Here is a 14529-nt window from a genome sequence, read left to right on the forward strand (position 1 = left end):
GCACTCCCTGCAGCACCTATTATATAAAGAGAAGAAAAGAAGAAGAAAAAGAGAGAAAAGGAAAAAAAAAGAGAAGGGGAAAAAAGGGGATGAGCAAAGAAAAGGGAGGGAAACAAGCCAGAAAAAGAAAAGGAGAAAAAAACCTAAAGAAATGAAAAAGGACCTTGGGGGATAAAACGGAAGAAAACACCAGGAGACAATGCAATATTAGCAACCAAGACCAAAAAAAGAAAAAGAAAAAAGAAAAAAAAAACCCAAATGCCAAGGGCTAGGGTTATCAAGGACCTCAGATGGACCTCAGGCCATGGTGGATTCAGTGATGGGAAGTCTGTGATATTGCAGGCTCAAGGTATGTGAGTCTCTGGAGCATGGGTCACCAGGGTTTAGGGGACACAGACCTGGAAACCACACATCCGGTTAACAGGGGGCCTGGGAGCACCACAGCACAATGCAGCCTTCAGGTCTCCCCGCAGCTGGATGCCTGCCCTAGGGGGCAGGGTCCCACCCGCAACCTCTGACATCCGTGTCAGAAACCCAAAATTCCACCTCTCACAAGAATCTCTTTTGTCACCGTCTCACCAAATCAACATCCAGACACCTTCTACCCTGCAAGCCTCTGAAACAGCCTGTTGGACATGCTGCTGCACTACAAATAGTTCAGGGACAGCCGTGGACATGCTTCCAGCCCTAGGGGGAAGGGTTCTACCTAGAACTTTTGACCTCCATGTCGGAAACTGAAATTTCCACCTCTCGCAAGAATCTGTTCTGTCACTGTCTCACCAAATTGATATCCAGACACTTTCTGCCCTGCAAGCCCCCGAAACAGCCCACTCAAGGTTTGGGAACACCCCACACAACAAAGATCCCAGGGATTGCCGCTGCCATGCCGCCAGCCCCAGGGGGAAGGGTCTCCGTGAAAGAGACCCAAAATTCTACCTCTTACAAGAATCTCCTCCATCACAGTCCCACCAAATCGATGTACAGACACCTCCTGCCCTGCAAACACCCAAAACAGCCTGGTCTAGCAGGACTCCAACCCTACTCAGCTGCTTCTTTGCAGGAGAGATTATGAGGTGCACTCACTCAGATGCCATCTTGCCCCACCTCCTATGTGTTTTTTAAGTTCACAACTATTATTATAAACTTATCGTTTATGTATGTTTATTTATGAGTGATATAATTCAATAAATTAATATTTTTAAAAAATACATTAGAGGCACACAAAAGCAAATATCAATTGCTCAAAATCACAATTAGTGATTTTGAAGACAACAACTGAACTGGAAAAGACAGGAGAAAAGAAAGAAGAGAACAGAAAAAATGGAACAGAGTCTCAGGGAATTGAATGACACTGCAAAACATACAAACATTTGCATTATTGGTGTCTCAGTAGAGGAAGAGAATGGAAAAGGGGCAGAAAGAATATTTGAGGAGATAATGACTGAAAACTTCCCAATGCTTATGAAGGATATAATATCAATATCCAAGGACAATGCACCCCAAACAGAATAGATCCAAATAGACCTACCTTGAGATATGTACTATTCAGAATGACAACTACTAGAGATAAAGAAAGGATTCTGAAAACAGCAAGAGAAAAGCAAAAGCATCACATATAAGGGAAACTCAATAAGATTAAGTGCCAACCTCTCCTCAGAGATCGGGGAGGAGAGAAGAAAGTGGTATGATGTATTAAATGTACTGAAAGAGAAAAACTGCCAGCCAAGAATTCTGTATCTGGCAAAGCTGTCCTTCAAAAATGAGGGTGATTTCAAAGCCTTCAAAAACAAATAAAAGTTGATAGAATATATTACCAAAAGACAAGATTTGCAAGAGATACTAAAGGGGATACTCAGCCCGAAAGGAAAAAACGAGGGCAAGAGATTTGGAGAAGAGTTTAGAAATGAAGATCATAGGAAGGGGAAACTAAAAGGTAAGAAGACAGAAAACAGAACCATATGACAACAGAGAACTGAAGGATAAAATGAAGTAATGCCTTTACAGTCATACACTGAATATTAATGGATTGAACTCCTCAATCAAATGACATAGACTGATAGAATGAATTTTAAAAATATGAGCTATCTATGTTTTCTACAAGAAACCACCTCAGGTATAAGTACACAACCAAGTTAAAAGTAAAAGGTTGGAAAAATGTATTCCATGCAAATAGTAACCAAAAAGAAAAAAGAACTGGAGTAGACCAGATAAATGTAAAATAACATTATAGCATATGAACATAATTACTCAAAGCAATTGGTAAATTGTTCCTGTGATCAGTATTCTATAATTTTTTTCATACAAAATAAACACTTGCTTTTAACTGAAGAGGGCTAAAGAAGAGATATGTTTTTGGATACTTCACTTTTCTTTAATATTTTCTTATTCATACTCTTTAATTAAAATTATCTCTCTGGACCAATAATGATTTAGCATGACTACTAGTGAACAAGATTTTGGGTTTTTCTGCCTCATAAAATTATGAGTTGGCAGATTGTTATGTGCTGTAATTTATTCCAATAAGATATTAAGAATTCCAAAATAGGAATTTGATTATCTAGAAAGAATTATGGCCTAAATGGAAGTTAAATAACTAAACCAACAATTTATTTCATTCTTAGAGATTATGTCCAATAGAGCTGTAGTATAAAAATTAGAATTGTTTTAATTAATTTCTATCATACTTGAAATATTATTTATGTGTATTTAGGTTGGTGCAAATGTAATTGCAGTTTTGCATTGTTTAAATTTGCTGTTTGATATTGGAATAAATTCTTAAATAAATCTGGTCATGTTATTCATCAGTTTAATGGGCATTTCTCACTTTATGTATTCTTGCCAATGACTTATTATTTGCTGTTTATTTTATATTTATTTTAGACTATGGAAATGATGTTAGACGAAAAGCAAATTTGTGCAATTTTCTTATTTGTGTTCAAAATGGGTCATAAAGAAGAGGAGAAAACTCACAAAATCAACAAAAATTTAGCCATGAACTGCTAATGAACGTACAGTGCAGCGGTGATTCAAGAAGTTTTGAAAAGGAGAAGAGAGCCTTGAAGATGAGGAGCATGTGGCCAGCCATCGGAAGTTGGCAATAAGCAACTGAGAGCAATCATCAAAGCTTATCCTCTTAAACTACATGAGAAGTTGCCGATCAACATCATTTTATAATCATTTTATAATCATTCAGCATTTGAAGCAAATTGGAAAGATGAAAAAACTCAATAAGTGTGCGCCTCATGAGCTGACCCAAAATTTTTTAAAAATTCATCATTTTCAAGTGTCATCTTTTCTTATTCTTCACAACAACAAACCATTTCTCAATTGGATTGTGAAGTATGACAAAAAGTGGATTTTATACAACCAGTGACGACCAGCTCAGTGGTTGGACCAGAAGAAGCTCCAAAGCACTTCCCAAAGCCAAACTTGCACCAAAAAAATGTCATGGTCACTGTTTGGTGGTCTGCTGCCTGTCTGATCCACTATAGCTTTCTGAACCCTGGCAAAACCATTACATCTGAGAAGCATACTCAGCAAAAATTGATGAGATGCACCAAAAACTGCAACACCTGCAGCCAGCATTGGTCAACAGAAAGGGCCCAATTCTGCACAACAAAGCCCGACCGCACATTGTACAACCAACATTTCAAAAGCTGAACGAATTGGGCTACTAAGTTTTGCCTCATCCACCATATTCTCCTGACCTCTTGTCAACTGACTACCACATCTCCAAGCATCTCAACAACTTTTTTTGCAAGGAAAACAGTTCCACAACCAGCAGGATGCAGAAAATGCTTTCCAAGAGTTCATTGAATCCTGAAGCAATGATTTTTACACTGCAGGAATAAACAAACTTATTTCTCATTGGCAAAAATGTGTTGATTGTAATGGTTCCTATTTTGATTAATAAAAATGTGTTTGCCTAGAGTGCCTACAACTGAAAGCAGGAGGATTGCATCCAGTATCCATGTGGAATCTAAGCCCCCTCTTGACATAGATGTGGAATGGACACAACCAAGCCAAGGTCCACAGGAAGGAGGAATACAGTAAGGATTAGAGTGGACTTAATGATATTCCTTTCATGAACTATTGTGGTTAATAATCGAGAAAATGTGACATTGGTGTGGAAAAAGTGGCCATGGTGGCTGCTGGGTGCGGGAAATGGGAGGAAGAGATGAGATGTGGAGGCATTTTCGGGACTTGGAATTGTCCTGGGTGGTGCTGCAGGGACAATTGCCGAACATTGTATGTCCTCCCATGGCCCAGTGGATGGAATGTGGGAGAGTGTGGGCTATGGTGTGGACCACAGGCCATGGGGTGCAGGGATGCCCAGAGATGTACTCACCAGATGCAATGGATGTGTCATAATGATGGGGGAGAGTGTTACTGTGGGGCGAGTGGTGGGGTGGGGCGAGTGGTGGGGTGGGGGCAGTGGGGGTGAATGGGGACCTCATATTTTTTGAATGTAATATTTTTTTAAAAATGAATAAATAAAATAAAATTTAAAAATAAATTAAAATAAATTAAAATTAAAATGTGTTTGAGCCTAGTTATAATGATTTAAAATTCATGACCCAAATCCGAAATTCCTTTTCCACCAACCTATAAAAATTTGTTGCTATGCTATTTTTTTATAATTGATTACATTAAATCTAACTTGGCCTTGCACTCTCATTTAAAATTCATAATTTCTTTCAGTCTATTTTTTATTTTATACTTAACAATAAAGGACTTTTTAACAGCTAAAAAAAAAGCCTTGATTATAGACTTTGGATAGATCATAAGGTATATGTATATATCTCAATAAAACTGCTTAGTAGGGAAGTGGATTTGGCTCAACTGATACAGTGTTTGCCTACCACATAGGAGGTCCAGGATTCAAACCCAGGGTCTAGGGTGGACTGGGGGAGAGTGTTAACTATAATGTGGACCATTGACCATGTGGTGCAGCAGTGCTCAGAGATGTATTCACCAAGTGCAATGGATGTCCCATGATGATGGAGGAGGTTGTTGTTGTGGGAGGAGTGGGGTGAGGGGGGTGGGGGGTATATGGGGACCTCATATTTTTTTAATGTAATATTAAAAAAAAAAACCCAGGGCCTCCTAATCGGTTTGGTAAACTGGCCCATGCACAATGCTGATGCACATAAGGAGTACCCTGCCATTCAGGGGTGTCTGCTGCATAGGGAAGCCCCATGCACAAGGAGTGCGCCCCTCAAGGAGAGCCACCCCACATGAAAAAAACACAGCCCACCCAGGGGTGGCACCGCACACAAGGAGAGCTGACAAAGCAAGATGGTGCAACAAAAAGAGACACAGATTCCAGGTGCCGCTGACAAAGAATACAAGTGGACAAAGAAGAACAAACAGTGAATGGACATGGAGAGCAGACAATGGGGGGCGCGGCGGGGAGAAGGGGAGAGAAGTAAATAAAAAATAAATCTTTAAAAAATAAAAGCTGCTTAATAAACAGAAGTCGTTATGCAAGAATAGCCAGAAATAGCAGCTAGGTAACAGCAGCTAGGTAACAGCAGGGGGAACAGATTGAGAGGTAAGGAATTTTCTTGTTTGTCTGTTTTTTCTTATTGAAATAATGAAAATGCTTTAATAATTATTGAAGTGATGAACACACAACTATGTGATTATACCAAATACCATTAACTGTATACTTTGGATAAATTGTTTGCTTTATTAATATGTATCAATAAATTAATTTTTTTAAAAATAGATTGTAAGACACAGGGGGCCTTGTTTTTTACTTGGTAAGCATGTTCTGTCAGAAGTTTACTGTTGCTGAGTAATAAATGGAATAACAAAAAGCAGCGTTATGAACAATTTCCAGAGAAATTGTAAAAGTTGATTTTCATCCATAATACTTTTCAGTTTTCCATTTCTTTGTATTTTCTTCTGCAATACAAATACAATTTTCTTTAGAATATTCTTTTTTGTAGTTATATGCTTTTATAGATTCAATATTTTTTGTATACCAGGCCTCTAGACTTGCTTCTTCTAGGCTTTTCTAATATACAGCATAGCACTTTGTTGCTTATTTGAAGTAATTTCTTTTGAATATGTTTTACTTGTTTGAATATAGGTACATTTACTATATATTCATACTGGCAAAGCAGGTTTTAATGCTATAATTCCTAGTGTTTCAAATATTCCTGGTCCTGGCACAAGAGCTAATTTCAGGGTAGATGAGATGAGATTTTAATATCTTTTTAGGAAGTTGAGTTTTAATATTCTGTATCTCAGTGATATTTCTCTCAAACCTTACCAGAATTAATTAAATATTAATACAATTTTTAAATTCAATACATACTGATGATGATCAAATAGAGCAATCAAGAAATTTTAAAAGTATTTTATTCAAAAATTACATGATTGAAGGAGAGAAGAAACTTAAATAACCTTTACAATTTTGACCACTATTTCAGGAAAAGGTGCTGCAAGGCATTTTCTCTTAATCACGTCTGTTTCACAGAACTTTGAAATATCTGTCATGTATAATTACACTGACATTTTATTCTCCATAGGTATATACTCAGGCTGACCAAAGAATCTTAGGAAAATAAACTTGAAAACAAGTTGGATTTCCTAATGGAAACAAAATGCTATATTGCTTTTTTTCCATTGTTCTACTTCTTCCTCCCTGAGGTAGATATTAAATTAAAATTTATATACTATCAATGGCATTTTCTTTTTTTTCACTTTTCTTAAAGCCTTTACTGAGACATGATTGAAAACTTTACAGATACACATGGAAAAGTAAGACATGATCACAATCAAGTGTAGACAAGCTAACTAGAGAGCTTAAATGCCTTGTCAGCTAATGGAGAAGCTGAAGTACTGGGAGTGAGACATGCTTTAGGGCTGAGAAATGGGTACTAATATTCTTCTCTTTCTTCCTCACCTTCTCCTTCAACAGAATCTACACCAACCTCCTTATAACCCTTCTCAAGGGCAGCCATGTCCTCACGAGCCTCAGAAAACTCTCCTTCCTCCATTCCTTTCCCCACCTACCAGTGAACAAAGGCACGCTTGGCATACATCAGGTCAAACTTGTGGTCGAGGCGAGTCCAGGCTTCAGCAAGGGCTATGGTGTTGCTCAGCCATGCACACAGCTCGCTGGACCTTGGCCAGGTCTCCATCAGGAACCACAGTGGGAGGCTGGTAATTAATGCCGACGTTGAAGCCAGTGGGACACCAGTCCACAAACTAGATGCTACGCTTGGTCTTGATGGTGGCAATGGCAGCACTGACGTCTTCGGGAACCACATCACCATGGTACAACAGGCAGCAGGCCATGTGTTTACCGTGGTGAGGGCCGCATTTCACCATCTGGTTGGCCGGCTCAAAGCAAGCATTGGTAATCTCTGCTACAGAAAGCTGCTCATGATAGGCTTTCTCAGCAGAGATGACAGGGGCGTATGTGGCCAGAGGAAAGTGATGAAAAAGGAGATGCGGGGATAGGGCACCAGCTTGGTCTGGAATTCTCTCAGATCTACATTCAGAGCACCATCAAACCTGAGGGAAGCTGTGATGGAGGACACAATCTGGCTAATGAGGCAGTTAAGTTTGGTGTAGTTTGTGTGCTTAATATCAAGATTTCTATGACAGATGTCATAGGTGCCCTCATTGTCTACCATGAAAGTACAATCTGAGTGCTCCAGGGTGGTGTGGGTGGTGAGGATGGAGCTGTAGGGCTTGACCACAGCCGTGGAGACCGGGGGGGCTGGGTAAATGGAGAACTCCAGCTTGGACTTCTTGCCATAATCAACAGAAAGGCATTCCATCAGCAGGGAGGTGAACCCAGAACCAGTTCCCCCACCAAAGCTGTGGAAAACCAAGAAGCCCTGAAGACCTGTGCACTGGTCGGCCAGTTTGCGAATTCTGTCCAGAACCAGGTTGATGATCTCCTTGCCAATGGTGTAATGCCCATGGGCATAGTTATTGGCAGCATCTTCCTTGCCTGTGATGAGCTGCTCAGGGTGGAAGAGCTGGCGGTAGGTGCCAGTGCGAACTTCATCAATGACTATGGGTTCCAGGTCTATAAACACTGCCCTGGGCACATGCTTGCCAGCGCCGGTCTCACTGAAGAAGGTGCTGAAGGAGTCATCTCCTTCCCCAATGGTCTTGTCACTTGGCATCAGACCATCGGGCTGGATGCCGTGTTCCAGGCAGTAGAGCTCCCAGCAGGCACTGCCAATCTCAACACCGGCCTGGCCGATGTGGATGGAGATGCACTCACACATGGTAGCTACGGGATGGAAGGCGAAGACGACAGGAGCAGACATGGGTCCCGGTTACCATCCCCAACAAGCTAAGAGTCGAGGTAAGTAACGCACTCAATGGTATTTTCTCTGGTTTTGAAATCAAAAGAATAACTTTTAGGACTCCTTAGTAGTTGAAATCATTTAACATATCTTGATTGCTTAATTTATTTATCACAGAATGAAAAGACATCATCCTAGATCAGGATTTCTCAACCATGGCACTGTTAACATTCAGACAAGATATTTCTTTGTTGTAGGGGCTGTCCTGTGCATTGTGGGAAGTTTAGCTGCGTCCCTGGCCTCTACTAACTAGATTCTAATAGTACTCTTCCCTCCTATTGTAACAATCAGGTGTCCTCAGACATTCCCTGAAGTCCCCTAAGGGAGGGGGAAAAATTGCACCCCAATGGACCACCCTTGTCCTAGATTAAAAATATCTATTTTGTTAGCATTACTGTTTACAAAACCCTTCAGTTGGCTGTAGACCTAAAGATTTAGGGACAAAAAATTTTTACCCCAATTTTAAAGCAGTTTGCATGGTAAAACTTATTCACTGTTCTCATTTAAATTTATGTTGCATAATAATCATAACATTGCAGAATAAACTCAAAAAGCTATTCAATTATGATTTACAAGAACTAATGTTCTGTAAGGTATCAGGCTGTGAAAATGGCACACCAACACAATGTTGAAGACAAGGTTTTTTTTTTCAGGTTTCAAGTGAAAAAAGAAGCATTAGTCAGACTAGAGATTCAAATATGAATAGCATGATTGGAGATTAACATTTGGTGCATTCATTTGCTAACTAGTTGATTAAATTTTAATGTGCTTTATTGTGAGTGGGAAGTAATATTATATGAATATTAATAAAAACCATTTATGTTCCTTCTTGCTTAAGAGCTTTGCTCTTTTAAATGTAGAAGTCATAATGCGTAACTATAGAAACCTGCCATTTCCATTATTGGAATTTTTCTCATAAAGAGCAAAACTGATTAAACTTTTATTTTCTGTAAAGTCCCTTAAAGCCTAGCAAAGAAACTAAATGTTGTCTTCATAAAATTTGTTTTCCCAAGAAAACAAATTTACAGTAGTGGGAGAAGGAGAAGTGGATATGGTAGGCATATCAGTTAGGAAATCTGATATATTTGTGTAAATATTCATTTAAATTGCACTGCTCTAAGAAGGCATAGTCGCTTATGCATTGTCCCAGCATCGATGGCTTATAGTGGTTAAAATTAAATGTGATAGACTACAATAGACTCGACGTCAAGAAAAGTTAGCCAAAACTCATGGTCAGAAACTAAACACAAATTTAACAAGACTCAAAAGTGTGTTGTCATTGGAAATACAATGTTAATTGGAGCTGGACCTTGTGGTCTATATTCCATGAGGCCCCTCTAAACAATATCTCATCAATACTCAAAAACTCCCTATAAAATCATTCATTTCCAATACTCAATTTCCTCTATTTATACGTGACTCCTTCGGTGTTGAGTTAGGCCATTCATAACAAAATATCGAGAGGTCAACGGAAATCGTGTGTGTTTTATTTTTAAACCATCAGAATAAAAGACACTCCCAACCAACTGCAGAACTATTTTCCAATCAGTGAAACCCTCTCATGCTTAAAAGGAGAAGTAGACATTTTGATAAATAAACTGGTGAGTCTCCTGGCCTAGGGGCCCTGTGGGAGCTATCTATGTATGGAAAAACTATTAAGATTCCTACAAAGTTGCACTTAATTGACACCAAAACCATGAAGCATTTGCTCAGGCTTAGCAGTAAGGAGGGCACAGTGGAGGGAAGAGGTGGAAATAAAGAATTTATAAGCAAACTGACAGTTTTCGAACACAAAAATAGAAAGCATGAACTACTTCCTCATAATATCACGGACATGGCTTTTTCCTAAACCTAAACCCCATCTCTTATTTTATTGCATTAAGTATTTTTTCAAGGAATTTTTTCATTATCTATTTCCCTTTGCACATTCAACAGTGTTTAATAATGTTTGTTCCAGAATTTTTAAATAGTCACATCCCTTTATTTTTTCTCAATAATGACTACTTTCGAGTATTTTCCCTCTAGTCCATAAGAATGAGAACTCAAATACTCAAGGTAAAAAATAATGTGATCAGATAAATGTGATATATCACTAAGACATCTGAAATAATTTTTTAGGTGCAGACACACTGGTTGGAGTGGTTTCCCCTTTGATTCTATTTTATTTTGCTGCTGCTTGTCTAGGGACTTGAGCATTTAAACAGGTGATAAAAACAGATCTCTGCAAATTCACTGGGTAAGCATTTTATTATGGACTACTAAAAGCTGGGGTCTCTAGAAGTATAATCTTTGTACTATGTACTTAAGTACCAGAAAGTAAAACATCATTGCTGGGGCATCAAGCCTTCCCCCTATCTGGCATCAAGCCTTCCCCCTATTACAGTGAAAATCAAAGACACTCAGAGATGCTACAATAGCCCCTGAGAAATCTTTTTTGCCACCATCTACAAGGGAGTGAAAATGAATCTGTCCCAAATTATTTTATTGCTGGAAAATCCCTGATGCAAGCACAATCATTATTGTCCTCAGAGGAAATGCAAATCACTTAATCCTGTCTTACAAACCTTGCTAGAAAGATTGTCAATGTAGCAAATTGAAATGAATGGTTATTTGTAGAAACCAGCACTCTGTACTTTTTCCCTAACATTTCAGATTAAAAGGATTTCCCTTATGCACAACTGAGCAGAGTCTAAGAGACAGATAAAGTAGATACAATCCCCAGGTATTGGTTCCTTTGAGGGCTAAAGGGACCCACGGGTTCTACGGTCATGGCAGATAGGGTTCACTGCCATGTCAGATGGCCCTTCTATGGAGCTGGTGTTTCTGCGTGATGAAACTGGACCCAGAGGGGATCTCTTCTCATAAGACTATCATGCTACTTTACTGGAATTGTAGTTGGTATTGGGGTTTAAGATATATTTAGGGGATTGAATCTTTTTACTGACAATATGATAGCCAGGCCCTGAGCCTCAACAGACTCCATCTCCTACAATCTGAATTATTGGACTCACCTCACTCAGCTAAGATGGAGTTAAAGAAGGGCAACCACCACACCATGGAGCCTAGAGTGCCTACAACTGAAAGCAGGAGGATTGCATCCAGTAACCATGTGGAATCTGAGCCTCCTCTTGACATAGAGTTGCAACGGACACAACCAATCCAAGGACCTCAGAGAAAAGGTGGCAATGGAGTGGGAAAAGTGGACATGGTGGCTGATGGGTATGGGGAATGGCAGGAAGAGATGAGATGTGGAGGCGCCTTTGGGACTTAGAGTTGCCCTGGATGGTGCTTCAGGGGCAATCACCGGACATTGTAAATCCTCCCAGGGCTCACTGGATGGAATGGGGGAGAGTGTGGGCCATGATGTGGACCAATGACCATGAGGTGCAGAGATACCCAGAGATGTACTTATCAAATGCAATGGATGTGTCATGATGATGGGAGTGAGTGTTGCTGGGGTGGGGGAGGGGTGCGGTGGGGGTGGTGGGGTCGAATGGGACCTCATATTTTTTTAATGTAATATTTTTACAAAATCAATAAAAAAAAAAAAAGAATCAACTATGTGAACTCTGTCCATTAAGGGAAAACCTAAGAATGTACTTATTAACATTTCATTTAGATGTTCTCAATATTTCTAGAACATTCTCTAAATCTTATTTCTGTTGTATTTTATTGTTTTACAGAGCATCCGTTTTGTATCTTTCAATATAATCTGGAAATATTTTTTCCCCAATGCTCAGATTACAAAGTCTTTGGGGGTCAAAATGCCCAAAAATATCTTACATGATGTCAGTTTAACATAGACTTTCTTTTTTTTTTTTTTTAAAGATTTATTTATTTATTTAATTCCCCCCCCTCCCTCGGTTGTCTGTTTTCTGTGTCTGTTTGCTGCGTCTTGTTTCTTTGTCCGCTTCTGTTGTCATCAGCGGCTTGGAAAGTGTGGGTGGCGCCATTCCTGGGCAGGCTGCACTTTCTTTCGCGCTGGGCGGCAATCCTTACAGGTGCACTCCTTGCGCGTGGGGCTCCCCTACGTGGGGGACACCCCTGCGTGGCGCGGCACTCCTTGTGTACATCAGCACTGCGCATGGGCCAGCTCCACACGGGTCAAGGGGGCCCCAGGTTTGAACCGCAGACCTCCGTTAACATAGACTTTCAGATAGAACTCATCTGACTTAAAACAAGGAAACCTGGAACGTATGTGGGATGGAGAGAGAAGAGATTTTCAAGATCTTATTAAAATTATGGCTTCAGAAAAGAGATCTCCATCCATTTCCCTGACCAACCCATTTCCCCTGTGTGCCAGACAGGATACACACAGGGTAAGGAATGTGATACGTGAGGTTTTCTATTCACCCTTCAGTATTTTTCAGAGGGAAAGTAATTCAAGGCTGCTTTATATTTCTGAAGATATCCTAGAGAGGGGGATATTCAAGTGTTCTGAATCTAACCATACTGGGATTAATGTTGGCAGCAAATAAAATCAGTCTATATAAATTTCTTTGGAGGAATTAAAACATTGTTAGTCAAAATAATATATCTTTGGTCCTGAGTCACTGACTTACTTGAAGTCTGGAATATTTCCATTAGGTGTATGAACATTATAAATGAAAAAGCAGCTGCACATATGGGCCAAACATTAATAATTTAATTATTTTCCTCCACAGCAGATAGAAATAAATTATGGGGCCAGTGGGAACATTAAAATAAGCTTTTCCTTCTTGGCAAATAAATCTGAAAATACCACACCACTGCCAGGGCAATATTCCTAGAAAAGCTTTCCTAAGCCCAACTAAGTTTAACACCCCTTCAGATTTCATGATCTATTCATGTGCAAAGACTCACCTATAATTCCATAGTTCTCCAGTGATTGAAGAACAGTATTCATTCTTGTCTATCTTTAAAGAATGAAGGCTTAACCCAATTTAGGAATCAGGTATAGAGGATAATTTTCCAGTTCTTCCATTTTGCTATTTGTGCTCCACTGAAAACTTTGTAATACTATCTCAGTCCTTGGGAACAGTTAATGATTTTCCAAAGACTATAAATACCAGTTTGGGAAATTTATATTCAGAAGAGAAAAATAAAATAAAAGAAAGAAAATGAGACATAATAACATCTGCTAGGTTTGGAAAATATGATTTTCCTCAAGTCATTTTGTGTAATTCACATTCAAGGTTAAATTATGTTCCAATTTCTTAGACTGTGTTGTAGTTCTAGTTATCTTATTTTTAAACTCCAACAACTCTTACATATATTCTTACTAATCTATACAGAATTTTCTATCCATTTTAATAAAAATTAAACCATTTTACTTTGAAAGTTTAATGGAAAATAGTAAAATATCTAATTATGATAGACCAAATAGCTATTAACTAGAACATGGTTAAAAAATATGGCTGAGGATCTCTTGAGCTTGGAGCTGAGCATTGGGAATCAGGTTTTGTGTTTCATACCACAAAACATATTACCTTATACCACCAAAAATACACCAAAAATACATGCATAGATTGTCTGCTCTCAGGGCTTTCCCCCTCCCAAACTGTTACCAGATGGATTACATGCAGAAAATGGAATAAATTTCACTTTCAAGCAGTTCTGGTATCATGAAAAGATGATATGGTGTGGAGACCATTTGCTGGTATCCAGTTCCAGCTAACATATCTACTAACTATGTGACTCTGGACAAGTTCTGTTCTCTCCAAGACCTTCAGTTTCCTTGTTGATAACGTATCAGTGATAATACCTGAGAAAGTTGTTGTGAGAATGACATGTACAAGTTATAATTAAGGTGCAGTCTAGAAAAAGAAAGTCTGGTCACTCACTATATAAGCAGATATTCAGCAATAAGAAGTATTAAAGAGATGATGGGTCAACCAAAATTGCAGTGTAACATGCTCCATAGTGCATCCAGTGTGAGTCTATGGAACTTTTGTTCTCTTTTGTTCTGTTTAATTTTGCATGTTTTTCCTTCTCTTCCTTATTTCCTTTCCTTCTGTTTTTCTTGCTCCTCATTTCTCTTTTTATTTTTTCCATTTTATTTATCGTTATTAATTTACCCTCTTTTTTCTTTTCTTCCTTTTCTTTTCCATTTTCCCTTTTCTTCCTTCCTGCCTTTCCATGATTTTTCTTCTCTTCTTACTTATTGAACCTTTGATTAAATGGTATTTTTTATTTTATTTTTCCTGTTTTC

The 14529-nt window shown here is 38.9% G+C and overlaps 1 pseudogene; it reads right to left on the minus strand.

Annotated features, from left to right (window-relative positions):
• Positions 1-6709: 6709 nt before the first annotated feature.
• Positions 6710-8258, minus strand: LOC101417481 (tubulin alpha-1B chain pseudogene; annotated as a pseudogene).
• Positions 8259-14529: the final 6271 nt, after the last annotated feature.

Source organism: Dasypus novemcinctus, chromosome 17 (genome assembly GCF_030445035.2).
Source record: "Dasypus novemcinctus isolate mDasNov1 chromosome 17, mDasNov1.1.hap2, whole genome shotgun sequence".
Classification (NCBI taxonomy): Eukaryota; Metazoa; Chordata; class Mammalia; order Cingulata; family Dasypodidae; genus Dasypus; species Dasypus novemcinctus.